Below are 14,412 nucleotides of genomic sequence, written 5' to 3'. Positions count from 1 at the left end.
ATCGAAGTACCTGGTAAAATAGGAGTCTAAGAACCTTGACGATGTGTGAACTGCAACACAGCAAGCGCTCGCAGTACAATTCCAGGAGCTCTGTGATTCAGAACGAACCGTTGCCTCTGAAGCGGCGTGCACGCTGTTCCGAAACTTTCTGACAGCCTCAAACTGTCTCCCGGACTGGGACTCGAACCCGGAACCTTGACTTCCGTGGCCAACACTCTTATTGAATGAGCTGTTCGGCACGACTTATGGCCCGAGGCTGCAGCATCAGATTCGCCAGTACTCAGACATGACTGAAGCTCTCCTTCGTACTCTGGAGGACTACCGCTCATGGAAAAAAAAAGGAATTCGCGTCGAAATGTGTTCGACGCAGCCTATGGTCTTTTTCTCAGTTCTGAAGCTGTTTGTTCACTGTTTCGCAAGTCCTTGGCAAATTAACCTCCTCAATCCTTATGTGGCATATAAGCTACAACCAACTTTCATTTTTTTTATCTCAGGGAATAAACTCGCTGTGTCTGACTGTAGTTAAAATCATGTGCTTTGTGCGCATCACTTGTTTTCGTTTCTGCGTGTTCCCATCGGTTGGCAATATCTGGTTGAAAAAATCTGTTTATCGTGTGGCAGCATGACTTCGACAAACAAAGGTCATATGTCTTTAAAATATGCTGTAATACGCTAATATGCCCAACACTATCGAATATGTGATGTTCATTTCATCACAACAATTCAGTGAATTTTTTTTCGTTGTAGCAGTGGATCTACATCGGGCAAGGATCTACACTCTCACATTCCACTGACACTCGGTGCTTAATATCTAGTTTTCTGAGTATTGCACATATTTCAGTTACTTTCTAACGTAAATGGTATAATCCCGAATCACACCAGTTGTTTAAATGTATTATTTTAGTAAACAGTTTTTTGATGTTGCTGAGGAACAGTCACATAGTAATTTTTAAATGAACACACCGCCATTTGTCGGCCGTGGTGGCCGAGTGGTTCTAGGCGCTACAGTGTGGAACCGCGCGACCGCTACGGTCGCAGGTTCGAATCCTGCCTCGGGCATGGATGTGTGTGATGTCCTTAGGTTAGTTAGGTTTAAGTAGTTCTGAGTTCTAATGGACTGATGACATCAGCAGTTAAGTCCCATAGCGCTCAGAGCCATTTGAACCATTTTGGACAAATGCATCAACGCTCGCGGTGATACTGTCTGACTGGCGTACTGATTCTGGACTATACGGCCTTCGAACGGAAAGTTTGTTTATCGCTGCTTCTATCATCATTTACATTAGAATTTCCGTGCAATAAAGATTAAATATGAAACTTCCTGGCAGATTAAAACTGTGTGCTGGACTGAGACTCGAACTCGGGACCTTTGCCTTTCGCGGGAAAGTGCTCTATCAAGCACTTGCCCGCGAAAGGCAAAGTCCCGAGTTCGATTCTCGGTCCTGCACACAGTTTTAATCTGCCAGGAAGTTTCATATCAGCGCACACTCCGCTGCAGAGTGAAAATCTCTTTCTAGAAGATAAAATATGTTTCTCTGTAGTTAAGAAAGGCCTTCAACCCAAATCGAATATCTTCTCTCAACTGATCCAAAATTTTTAAATGCAACTGCGAACTCGAGACATGTAAACGTGTATCGATTGCGGTAGCGGAATTCGGACACATAAAAACTCATTTCCAGAAACGTCACTGGAGAGAGGAAATGGAAACGAGCGTTTGCCGTCGTTGACCGGGAGGCAGGTCCGGCCGCATTGGTGCAAGTCTTATTACATTCGACGCCACATTGGCCGACCTGCGCGCCAAATAAGGATGAAATGATGATGAAGACAACGCAACACCCAGTTCCTGAGCGGAGAAAATCCCCGAGCCAACCGGGAATCGAACCCGGGCCCCTTAGGTCGGCAGTCCGTCACGCTGACAATTTTTTTTTTCACTTTGTTCGTTGTTGATCGTTGTGTTTGGTCGTTGCGGACGGCACATGACATACGTTCAAGTTCGTTTGTTGATCCTTCCACTCAGTTTTTTTTATTACAGAGGCCAACCACCTCTCTCTCTTTTTTTTAATCTCATTTTGTTCGTTTATGTTCGTTGCCATGTTCGGGGCGGACGTCTCATGACATCCGTTGAAGTTCGTTATTGATCCATTCACTCAGATAGCTGAGCTACCGTGCCGGCTTTCTCTCTGACCGAACACGATGAGTTACCCTGCCGGCTGAAATCGATTTATGATAACCAGATATTGGCGTCCATGGAAACATCGCATGCCAAATTGTCGCTTATAGACCGTTGGTTACTTGCAAAGTTCAGAAATATTGGGAGAATATTTTGTTGCTGTCGCATAGGACTAACTCTAGGAATAAGTAAGTGCAAATTAATAGAATTTCAATATGTATTAAGACATACATTAATAGTTAATGTGTTACTGGAAAGAGGATCAAACTGGGCAGTTGAAGATGTAAATGAAGATTTGGAGTTACAGCTTATGTTATTATGGAGAATGTTAATATACAGACATAAAAGCGTAGCATAAAAACGGAAGAAATAGGTAATGGTATCGATATAGTTGGATTAATGAAGTACAAAAAAAAGTGAAGCACTAATTTTTCAAAATTTTCTATTATTTGGTTCAATGTAGCATCAGAGATTATTAGAAAATAATCTCGATCTTGATGGACATTGTCTGACATTTCTTCAGTTGGTTATAATATACGAGGGCTGTTCGGAAAGCAACGATCGATCGTGAAATGGAAACCACCCTGAAAATCCATGAATCTTTGCACATGCGTGCTGGGCAGTGTCTTCAGTATGCCCGTAGATAGTCTCACGTCACTCTTCTCAGTTCTGAGAGCACAGTGAGCGCCTAAAGGTGCCCAGAAAATAGTGTCTCGCGCAATGTACGGGTGCCTTACGAGAGATTTCGCCTGATTTCATGCAACCCCACATAATGTAACTGTCGTGTAGTTCCTTCGTCGTGACAGTTCTCGGCTGTACACTGCAGGGGCAATGAGGACGATCCTGCAGCGTTTTCGTTGGCAAGCGTTTGATCACCCACCATACAGCCCGGACTTGGCACCGTTTGAATTTCGTCTCTGCTTAGATTATCTGCTGGCTATGAAGACAACATTTTGACACAGACGACGAGGTACAGTCCAGCGCAGAAAATTGACGGGAAGCACAGGAGGCTGCCGTCTATGTAGAGGGTATTGCAAAGTTGGTACAACGCTACGTCGGACGTCTAAGTCGGAGTGGTGATTATGTAGAGAAGTAGCTGGAAGGGGTATCTAACTGTTGCAAATGAAACATTTTTCATTTTCACTGTGGTTTGCATTTCGCGACCGATCGTTCCTTACTTTCCGAACAGCTCTCGTAGTAATGTTGTTTCCTAGGCCCATTTTATACGCAAGAGAGGATAATCTTTTTGTTGCGTAGGCCTGTATGTAATTTGCTAATCATTGCCACTCATGTTGCTCCTACACTTCATATACGATAAATTATGCGGTTCTATAATTAACGCTGACTACATTGTGACTCCATGTAGTAACTCAGCATATCCCACAAACTTGTTGATGATGATGATGTTCCTTTGTGGGGCGCTCAACATTGTGCTCATCAGCGCCCGTACAAGTTCCCAATCTTTCTATTTCCAGTCTCGCCATGTCCCGAATGATGACGAGATGATGATGAGAAGATGAAGACAACACAAACACCCAGTCCCCGCGCGGAGAAAATCCCCGACCCGGCCGGTAATCGAACCCGAGACCGCACAACCTTATTGCCTTCAAAAATACACCAATCACGCCACGATTAACGACAGGGAAGCACATAATGCTATAATAATTTTTCAACAGACGGAATTAGGACAAAATACTAACTGCATATTCCTGAATCACAATGAAGTCTTCAGTTTCACACGTTTCTTACCACTAAGACCTGCTGAAATCAGGAACGTACTTCCAATCTGAATGGTCTAAGTTCTGAACGTCATTGCTTCAGGAGAAACCGTTGCGTCAGTTTCTATCGCCTACCGAGCTTTGGTAATTTGATTAACAATCAAGTTCGGTTTCACTGTTACGGTTATTTATCGTACTTACTGAGCAAGGAAGGTAAAGATTAACACAACTGACCTTTGTGTTCGAAACGAAACGCTTTAAATTCCCGTCAGACCAAAAACTTGTGAACCATACTGAGAAGAAAGAAGTACGGAACTGAAAAATTTCCAAGGAATGGCGCTTGGATGGAGAAGTTTTTGTTTGAATGGAACTAGAGTGTTGCGAAGGTAATGCACGAACTCCAGTTGGGAATGCACGAAAGAGGCGTCACTTCTAAACTGATTAGAGGGTATCCAAGTATGAAAAGACGGTCGATTTCCCTGTGCACTGCCCACGGATGGAGCAGAGATAGGCACCACCACATCACCATGGTTGCTATGAACCATATACAGACTACTGGAATAATTTTTTTTATGAAGATTACTGTAGCATATACTGGGACTTGAATTTTGGAAACGTTCCAGCTTATTGCAGATTTGCCCTCGAAGGAAGAAACAACGAAAAATTCAACGAAATGACTCTAAATTCGCTGCTCTTTTCAGAGTTCTTAGCACCCTCTTCCTTCCTTAATTTGGCTACAAATAATATGTTACTGCCTCTGTCATTGTCAGGTATACTTCAAAACGAGCCATTACGCACTTACGGCCGCTATTCTCTCTAGAATTATTCCTCTTGAGTCCAAAACTCCTGCAGTTCTACTATTTACAGAATAGCAGAGTATACGATCCTTATGGGAAGAAAACCGTGAAGCTGACAGCACTTTCTTGCCAATAGTCAGCATGAAGATAGTGCAATGATTAAATGTTATTTTACCCCTGCCTTTACGAGCAAACGCCTAAATAATCTACAGTACAGTAACATAATTTGCTTAGCCCGTGAATGCAAAAGGAAGGTTTCTAACATCAATGGTAACAAAAAATTAGCCAAGTGCGAGTAGCAATCGAGCGCTGAGGGTTCCGTACAAACTTAGTTATGTATGTAGACAGCTGATCCATTCCGGGAATAGAGGATATAGGTACTGGCAAGATATCGGTTCCAGAAATTCTAAGACTTTCGAGAATATTTTAATTTCAATTTGGAAGTCAGATGAAACTAATGACAAAAAGAAATTTTTTCGTGTGACATTGTTAGTAACAAATTAGAATTTTTCCCTTTACTTGTTCTGTGAAACTTTGTTTCTCAGTATATTGCGTAACTGTAGGAGAACGGAAAGTGCCCTACAGTTTTTGATGAGTCGGGTTTTAAGTATCAAAAAATGTCACATAAGTGGCTGTTTCTTTTGAATTCACTGACTTAAGAGACTAAAATGTTTACGCTGCCGAGGGACCATAGGCTTTATTATGTGACATAAATTTGAACTTGATAAGTTTACTCCTTCCTGAGAGAAAAGGTTCTCAACAGTCGCACAGACAGAGGGATGTACAACAAAGTGATTCTATATGAGTTCCGTTTTTACAAACTCAGGCACAGAACTTAAAAATGAGGTGGTAGACTTCAGTGAGTTGGTAGGATACCCGAGAAATGTGATGTCCGTGAAGGACGTTACATACAAAACACTCGTGCGACCCACGCTGGAATGTTGGTCAATTGAATGGTTCGCATACCATATAGAACTGTTATGGGATATTGAAAACATACAAATGAGGGCTATCAGTAAGGTCCTAAGGGTGCTTGTCTCACAGGAGGCCGTCACGGAAATTAGAAGTTTTCAAAAACTGGTTCAAATGGCTCTGAGCACTATGGGACTTAACATCTGAGGTCATCAGTCACTAGAAATGAGAACTACTTAAACCTAACTAACCTAAGGACATTACATGCCCGAGGCAGGATTCGAACCTACGACCGTAACGGTCGCGCGGTTCCAAACTGAAGCGCCTAGAACCGCTCGGCCACAACGGCCGGCTTGACAAAATAAGACACTGCAAATTCTACACGACAGGACTGGTCTTGAGTTGTCACGCACACCAAGAAGGTATGGCTTTAGAAGTTTTAACTGCAAGACGTTTGAAGGATAAAGCAAAGTATCCCGCGAAACTACTTACAAAATTTGAAGAACCATTATTATATGAGGCACCTCTGAACATACTATAATTGCTACATGCCACACGTAAAGATCAAGACGACAAGGTTAGACTAAATCAGCGCTATAGAGGCATTAGGCAGTCCTTCTTCCCGCGCTCCATACCTGAATGATGCGGAAGGAAACTCTTAATATGAGGTAGAAGGGGCAGTGCCCGGTGCCAAGTATAACAAAGTGGTTCGCACAGACTTTACGGAGTACGGATGTACTTGTAGCAGAAAACTGCCCACCAATACAAGCTTCAGAGGTATTTGTAGAGTATAGAGGTGACTTTTTGCCTCGGGAAGGAAGGTGGGGCCTCGGCCCGTTCGCTGGGTGACAGAGGCGGAGCAGCCCCGCCCAGTGTGAGAGAGCGCGCTAGCTGCGGCTGCTGCTGTGGAGTGGCCTTGGGCAGCGCTACTCACCCCGTTCTGCCGGAGACTCTCCATCGACTGCGCCCTGCCGCCTGCAGCCGCCCTCTGCGCATGCGCAGCTGGCGCTCGCATCCCCTGCGGTCCACCCTCCCCCTCCGCAACCCTCTGCGGCAATTTTACGACCTGTCCCAGACGGGGCGCCAGTTCTCCCTCTGCAGATACAGTCCGCCGCGCACTGCTGCACAAAACATTTGACACATGTGGGGGAAAATCGTCTAGAAAGTAAGAAAATTACGTCGCTACGAGCAAATATTAGTACCCCTTTTTTATAATTTAAGTGCAGCTACTCACAGAGGTCCAGTGCGGGCTATAATTATCATGTGGCAGTGAAGTTTTGTAGGTGTTCTGATGCGTTAATGCAGAACTTATTTATGCTGGGAAAAAAAATACTTGGAACCTTGGTGACCTGGTGCAAATGTGGCGCTGTGAATTCTAGAAACACCTACAGAAACTTTCCCATGTGTAATTAATTACATCTCCATCTACAGCCATACTCCGCAAGCCATCTGACGCAGTGTGGCGGAGGGTACTTTGAGTATCTCTGTCGGTTCTCCCTTTTATTCCAGTCTCATATTGTTCGTGGAAAGAAAGACTGTCGGTATGCCTCCGTGAGGGCTCTAATCTCTCTGATTTTATCCTTATGGTCTCTTCGCGAGATATACATAGGAGGGAGCAATATTTTGCTTGACTCCTCGGTATAGGTATGTTCTCGAAACTTCAACAAAAGCCCGTACCGAACTACTGAGCGTCTCTCTACCGGAGTTTATCTATCATGTCCGTAACGCTATCGCGATTACTAAATGATCCTGTAACGAAGCGCACTGCTCCCCGTTGGATCTTCTCTATCTCTTGTATCAACCCTATGTGGTACGGATCCCACACTGGTGAGCAATATTCAAGCAGTGGGCGAACAAGTGTACTGTAACCTACATCCTTTGATTACGGATTGTATTTCCTTACGATTCTTCCAATGAATTTCAGTCTGGCATCTGCTTTACCGAGATCAACTTTATATGATCATTCCATTCAAAATCGCTCCTAATGCCTACTCCGAGATAATTTATGGAATTAACTGCTTCCAGTTCCTGACCTGCTATATTCTAGCTAAATAAAAAATGATCTTTCTTTCTATGTAGGTTCGGAACGTGGGCACAAGAGATCAAACAAGTGAGAATGGCATGGTGTTGATTTTATTATTAACCGCTACTTACACAGTTTGTTTAGTGTGAGCACCGAGACGTCGACAAGATGGTGTGCAGCGCCAGTTTTGCACCTGGTGGTCAGAATTGTAACTAACGTATTGCAGCGTAAATCTGTCACACATTTATGCATTACCATGTTTACCAAGATTCGCTACCATACGGTAATTACAGTACACACTAGACCTCCCTGAATAGCTGCACTTTAATTATAACCACCCTGTACAAATATTAGTACAGAACTCTCTCTAAATTTACAACTACATCTACACTCTGTGAAGTGCATAGCAGAGGGTACGTCGACTATACCAGTTATTAGGGCTTTCTCCTGTTCCGTTTAGTGTGAAGCGCAGGAAATATGAGTGTTTAAGTTCCTTTGTGCATGTCGTAATTAATCTAATCATTTGGCCACGCGGGGTAGCCGCGTGGTCAAGGGTGCCTTGTCACGGATCGCACTGCTTCCCTTTTCAGTGGTTCGAGTCCTCCCTCGGGCATGGGTGTGTGTGTGTGTGTGTTGTCCTTAGCGTGAGTTAGTTTAAGTTAGACTACGTAGTGTGTAACCCTAGGGACTGATGACCTATGTAGTTTGGTCCGATAGAACTTACCACAAAGTTACAATCTAATCATTTCACCACAATCCCTGTGGGTGCGATGTTCCTAGAATCAACATTTAAAGCCGATTCTCGAAATTTTGCTAGTAGACTTACTCAGGATGGTTACTGTCAACATTCAAGAGTACCAATTCAGTTCTTTCAATATATCATTGACACTCTCCCGCAAGCGAAACTAACTTCTCCTTATTAGTGTTGCCCTTTACTGTATACGTTCAATATCCCCAGCTACTCTTATCTAGTAAGGATCCCACACACTTGAGCAATGCTCTAGAATGGGTGGCACAAGCGATTTGCAACGAATCTCCTTTGTAGACTGATTGCATTTCCTTTGTGTTCTACCATTAAACCGAAGTCTGTTATTTACTTTACTTACGACTGAGCCTCTGTGATCATTCCTCTTTATGTCCCTACTAAGCGTTGTACCCAAATACTCGTAGGAGTTTAAAGATTCCATCTGTGATTCACTGTTATTTTATTCATAGGATATTATGTTTTTTTCGTTTTGTGAAGTGCACAGTTTTACATTTTTGAACATTTACAGTAAGGTGCCAATCATTTCACCACTTTGAAACTTCCTGGCAGATTGAAACTGTGTGCCGGACTGAGACTCTAACTCGGGACCTTTGCCTTTCGCGGGCAAGTGCTCTACCATCTGAGCTAAGCAAGCACGACTCACGCCCCGCCCTCACAGCTTTACTTCTGCCAGTACCTCGTCTCCTACTTTCAAAACTTCTCAGATGGCAGAGCACTTGCCCGCAAAAGGCAAAGGTCCCAAGTTCGAGTCTCGGTCCGGCACACAGTTTTAATCTACCAGGAAGTTTCATATCAGCGTACACTCCGCTGCTGAGTGAAAATCTCATTCTGGTAATATTCCCCAGGCTGTGGCTAAGCCATGTCTTCCCACATCCTTTCTTCCAGGAGTGCTAGTTCTGCAAGGTTCGCAGGAGAGCTTCTGTAAAGTTTGGAAGGTAGGAGACGAGGTACTGCCTGAAGTAAAGTTGTGAGGATAGGGCCTGTGTCGTGCTTGGGTAGATCAGATGGTAGAGCACTTGCCCGCGCGCCGGCACGGTAGCTCAGCGTCTTCAAATACATCTAACAATAATGTACAAAATGGAAAAAAAAGATGGTAGAGCACTTGCCCGCGAAAGACAAAGGTCCCGAGTGAGAGCCTCGATACGGCACACACTTTTAATCTCTGCAGAGTGAAAATCTCATTCTGCATTTCACCACTTTGAAATACACTCCTGGAAATTGAAATAAGAACACCGTGAATTCATTGTCCCAGGAAGGGGAAACTTTATTGACACATTCCTGGGGTCAGATACATCACATGATCACACTGACAGAACCACAGGCACATAGACACAGGCAACAGAGCATGCACAATGTCGGCACTAGTACAGTGTATATCCACCTTTCGCAGCAATGCAGGCTGATATTCTCCCATGGAGACGATCGTAGAGATGCTGGATGTAGTCCTGTGGAACGGCTTGCCATGCCATTTCCACCTGGCGCCTCAGTTGGACCAGCGTTCGTGCTGGACGTGCAGACTGCGTGAGACGACGCTTCATCCAGTCCCAAACATGCTCAATGGGGGACAGATCCGGAGATCTTGCTGGCCAGGGTAGTTGACTTACACCTTCTAGAGCACGTTGGGTGGCACGGGATACATGCGGACGTGCATTGTCCTGTTGGAACAGCAAGTTCCCTTGCCGGTCTAGGAATGGTAGAACGATGGGTTCGATGAGGTGCGGTCCCCTACGGCACTGCGTAGGATCCTACGGTCTTGGCGTGCATCCGTGCGTCGCTGAGGTCCGGTCCCAGGTCGATGAGCACGTGCACCTTCCGCCTACCACTGGCGACAACATCGAAGTACTGTGGAGACCTCACGCCCCACATGTTGAGCAGTTCGGCTGTACGTCCACCCGGCCTCCCGCTTGCCCACTATACGCCCTCGCTCAAAGTCCGTCAACTGCACATACGGTTCACGTCCACGTTCTCGCGGCATGCTACCAGTGTTAAAGACTGCGATGGAGCTCCGTATGCCACGGCAAACTGGCTGACACTGACGGCGGCGGCGCACAAATGCTGCGCAGCTAGCGCCATTCGACAGCCAACACCGCGGTTCCTGGTGTGTCCGCTGTGCCGTGCGTGTGATCATTGCTTGTACAGCCCTCTCGCAGTGTCCGGAGCAAGTATGGTGGGTCTGACACACCGGTGTCAATGTGTTCTTTTTTCCATTTCCAGGAGTGTATTATTGTAGTATGACTCACTGTTTGGACAGCTTCGTTCAGACTGTACTTCGCTGTAGATAACCGTGAAAAGTCTGAGGTTACTATTGCGAGGCGTCTGCGTTGTCTTGGCGCATTCCTCTCATTTTTTAACCAATGTAGAACCGCATCACAATAAATAATTCAATCTTTCATTCCAATTTTAATGGGAACGTGACACATGTGTGGTTATGAGGTTCGGTAAGTGCTGTAGTTAGTTTTATCTTGATTACAACTTTATTTGACTTGTTTCCAGTTCTACATTATTTTTTCTATCTAACATCTCTGAAATGCAGTTCACGAGGGTCCTGACACACGTGGACTTTCGCAACAACCATGCGACAGGCGACCTCCTAGCGAAGCTCAAAGATCCTGGCGCTCACCAGACCATGGATAAGCTGCTTATAGCGGAAACAAAAGTGGACCTTTGGTTCCAGTTTCGGCGAAATGCAATCCGCACTACAGTAGGTCAGGGCGAGGCGGGCCTAGTCGCCGAGGAACCTGGCAGGCTTGCTTGACTGCGTGAACAGCAAGTCGTGTAAGCCGGTCGATCTGCGGTCTTTCTCAAACGATTTTAAAAAGACTATTCTGAAATGAACCCTGATTCTCGTACATCTTATAGTTTAATTAGTCAGCTACATGATGAACCCACTATCATTTCGTTAAAGGTCATAGTTACTGTGATAATTCGATAGTAGGTAAACTAGTGCAAGAAATCTTTAGTTTGCAGTGAAAAATAGGTGTCGCTATTAATTTGTGTTTTGTGCGTCTTAGGTTGCATGTTGCTGCGTATTAAATGTAGACAATATATTAAATTATTCTTTAAACTTGGGAGTATTGCTGTCTGTGTCCAATCTCGAGAAAATGAAATGCATGGAAAACGCTCCGTCACGAACTCGTCTGTCGGTGAAAAAACTAGAAGGGAACATTCATAAATTCCTCATATCTCATAAACGGTTTGAGATATCTAAACAAGATTTTGGCAATGATAAAATCTTCTCCCGTTGACAGCCGAGTCAATGTGTTGTTTTCCAGCAATTTTTCAGCAAGTTTCTTACTTGCCATCTTCAGGCGAAGAACCCGACACTTCGCCTGAAGATGGCAAGTAAGAAACTTGGTGAAACGTTGCTGGATAACAACACATTGACTCGGCTGTTAACCCGAGAAGATTTTATCATCGAGATTCGCCGAGAAAGCCTGCATTCTCATATAAGATTTAGGCAAATGATAGCGTCCAAATACGAGAATGTTTTCCTGTATGATTAATACTCGAGATCTTCATATCAACGGTGATATTAAAGTGATTACAGGTTTTTTAAATGAAATAATGTAATTATTGAGGGCCATCGATAGCTGGTGAAACGAGAATTGCTGTGAGTTTAGCAAAGATATAAGTGAAGAAGTTATCCGTTCCTTTTTATACTGAAAATGACCTGCTTCATAAACTATTGACCTGACATGCACTCAGTTGCTAATTTAATAATACACTGTTTCTGAATTCTGCCGCAATTTCAACTGCATTAGAAAGTTAGTGAGATGAGCATTTTTAAACTATGGTGATTTTTGACAAAAGGAGCAGATTTTAACATGGTAGCAAGAGAAGTTACGTATTTCTCAAAACTCGTCGCAGTCCGTCATGAATCAATGTCTCCTCAACTACCTTCTTGGTATGGGTGACAACTCAAGACCAGTCCTGTCGTGTAGCATTTGCAGTGTCCTCTTTTGTCAGCATTTCAGTCACAGTGAGAGTAACTTCTTCTTGCTTTTGCCACATCACTTTTCAATTATGCCCATATACTCTATAGGATTTAAATGAGCATGATGCGGAGGAAGCCTCATTAAACTATGCCCTTTACGGTCAGCCAGTTCGTCGACCTGGTAACGTGAAATTTTGGCTTATACAGTTCTATAGGTTCTGTTAACTTCGCTTTATACATACTAGGTTCAACTCTATCTCACGGAACATTTCTTTGTACCCACAGCAAAAAAGCCGCCTTCCTTCACTGCAGTGTTGGAATTTTATGCTTCACAACAGTGTGGTATGGCGCTCTGTCCATTACTATTGTCGAATACCGAGGAATGTTTTGTAGCACAACGTTATCTTTCCAGCCGGTGAACGGTAATCCTAGATGCCACTTTTATTGAAATTCTCTTATTCAGACGTAATGCGCTGTTGTTATTAACCGTACGCTATCACAAACACGTCCTCACAGTACCTGACGATTACAGAATATTTCGATGCTACAAAATACGACTTTACAGCGAGAGCCGACGAACGTTGACACATATAATGCGTGACGTCACGTGGTACGGTTTACTCACGGTGTGGCAATAGGGGCACTTTACCGGCAGAACCACTGGTGACGTGGTAGGAGAAGATGGCCCGCCATTGGTGTTACCTGGGCAACGGCGTCACGTCTCCCTCAGGTATGCCAAACATCAACATTCGCAACTAATTTTAAACGCAGTATAACAATCTTGGGACGGCAAGTGACTTGGCCATTCGTATTGTGAGTCTAACAAAATTTTTTCTTCAGGAACGCCATCTGCCACGATGGAGCGCCGAGTCTGCAAGCACTGAACGGACACTCCTGTTCCCGCCTAATGCGAAACGCCGGAGGACTTTTGAGAGGCGCACAGTTGCCCGCCACGCACGAAATCTCATGATGGTAAGACGGCATTGCAATCAGAGGGATGGCGTATAAGTATGGAATAGTTCGGAGAAGGATGTTTTTGTTAGAACGTTTAAATTCACGGGAATTTCTAGTATCTAAGTGGTGTACAAGTTCAGAGGCAAAACACGAGCATTCTCACTCTAGTTCTCTTCTTGTATGGACAAAGTGTCGAATGATCACTCATGTTATTAACTAAGGGTGGAGGGAGTCGCTGATTTATTGATGTTAAACGTAGGTGTCCTTTTTCCTTCTTTTTCGCCGGCCGTTGTGGCCGAGCTGTTCTAGGCGCTTCAGTCGCAGGTTCGAATCCTGCCTCTTGCATGGATGTGTGTGATGTCCTTAGGTTAGTTAGGTTCAAGTAGTTCTAAGTTCTAGGGGACTGATGACCTCCGATGTTAAGTCCCATATGAACCATTTTTTGCCCTTCTTTTTCATAACATCCCAACTGTCGGTTTTGTCCTCTGTTTTTGTTTTGTTCTCAGTTCTCAGTTTATAATCTTAAATGTCGTGTCATTTGCTTAAAGATGGCCATTTGGATATTAATTGTCAAGCTACCCTGTATTATTCTGCGTTAGTTAATTTTTGTTTCACGGTCAAATCATTAATTACACTTATTGAATAAGTTATGTCTTACCAGCTCTACGCATTTCATTTGGTAGTTGTAAGGGAAACATTTTTACATTGATTGCAACGGGTTCTTTCATGGTAAGCTTGCCAATACAGCCACGATTAAATCTAGTAGAATAGCAGGTGTTTCTTAACGCACACAGTTGCTTCAGCCAGGTGACTGCTAGTTTCATGTGAGCTTCCGGCAGCACTTGATCTGGCATGCCAGGGAAAGGAACAGGTTACCTTTCCAGCCCAGGAAACTCTCGTAGAGCAGATGGTTGGATGCAAAACATCGGTTTCTTCAACTATTAATATCGACCTCTTTGATTATTAATACACAACATGAACAGTAAGGGACGCAACACACTTACCGTGGGTACACCCGGAGCTACTTGTACACATGTCGATGACTCTCTATCCAAAATAACATGCTGCGTAGTACCTACTAAGAAATCCTCAGACAAGTCACTTATTTCGCCTGATATCGCATATGATCGTACCTTTG

General features: G+C 44.1%; 1 protein-coding gene across 2 annotated transcripts in view; it reads right to left on the bottom strand.

Annotated features, from left to right (window-relative positions):
• LOC126281437 (dihydropyrimidinase-like) overlaps nt 1-6,665 on the bottom strand; it is a 293,010-nt gene extending 286,345 nt beyond the window's left edge. The window contains exon 1 of one of the 2 annotated variants that reach the window (XM_049980405.1): nt 6,532-6,665. The gene's annotated coding sequence lies outside the window, so the exon portion shown is untranslated. The remainder of the gene's footprint in view (nt 1-6,531) is intronic. The other variant, XM_049980402.1, reaches the window with a different exon arrangement.
• Between the last annotated feature and the right edge of the window lie 7,747 nt (nt 6,666-14,412).

This window comes from Schistocerca gregaria, chromosome 7 (assembly GCF_023897955.1).
Source record: "Schistocerca gregaria isolate iqSchGreg1 chromosome 7, iqSchGreg1.2, whole genome shotgun sequence".
NCBI lineage: Eukaryota > Metazoa > Arthropoda > Insecta > Orthoptera > Acrididae > Schistocerca > Schistocerca gregaria.
The sequence above is the reverse complement of the archived record's forward strand: the minus strand, read 5'-3'. Positions and strand labels throughout refer to the sequence as shown.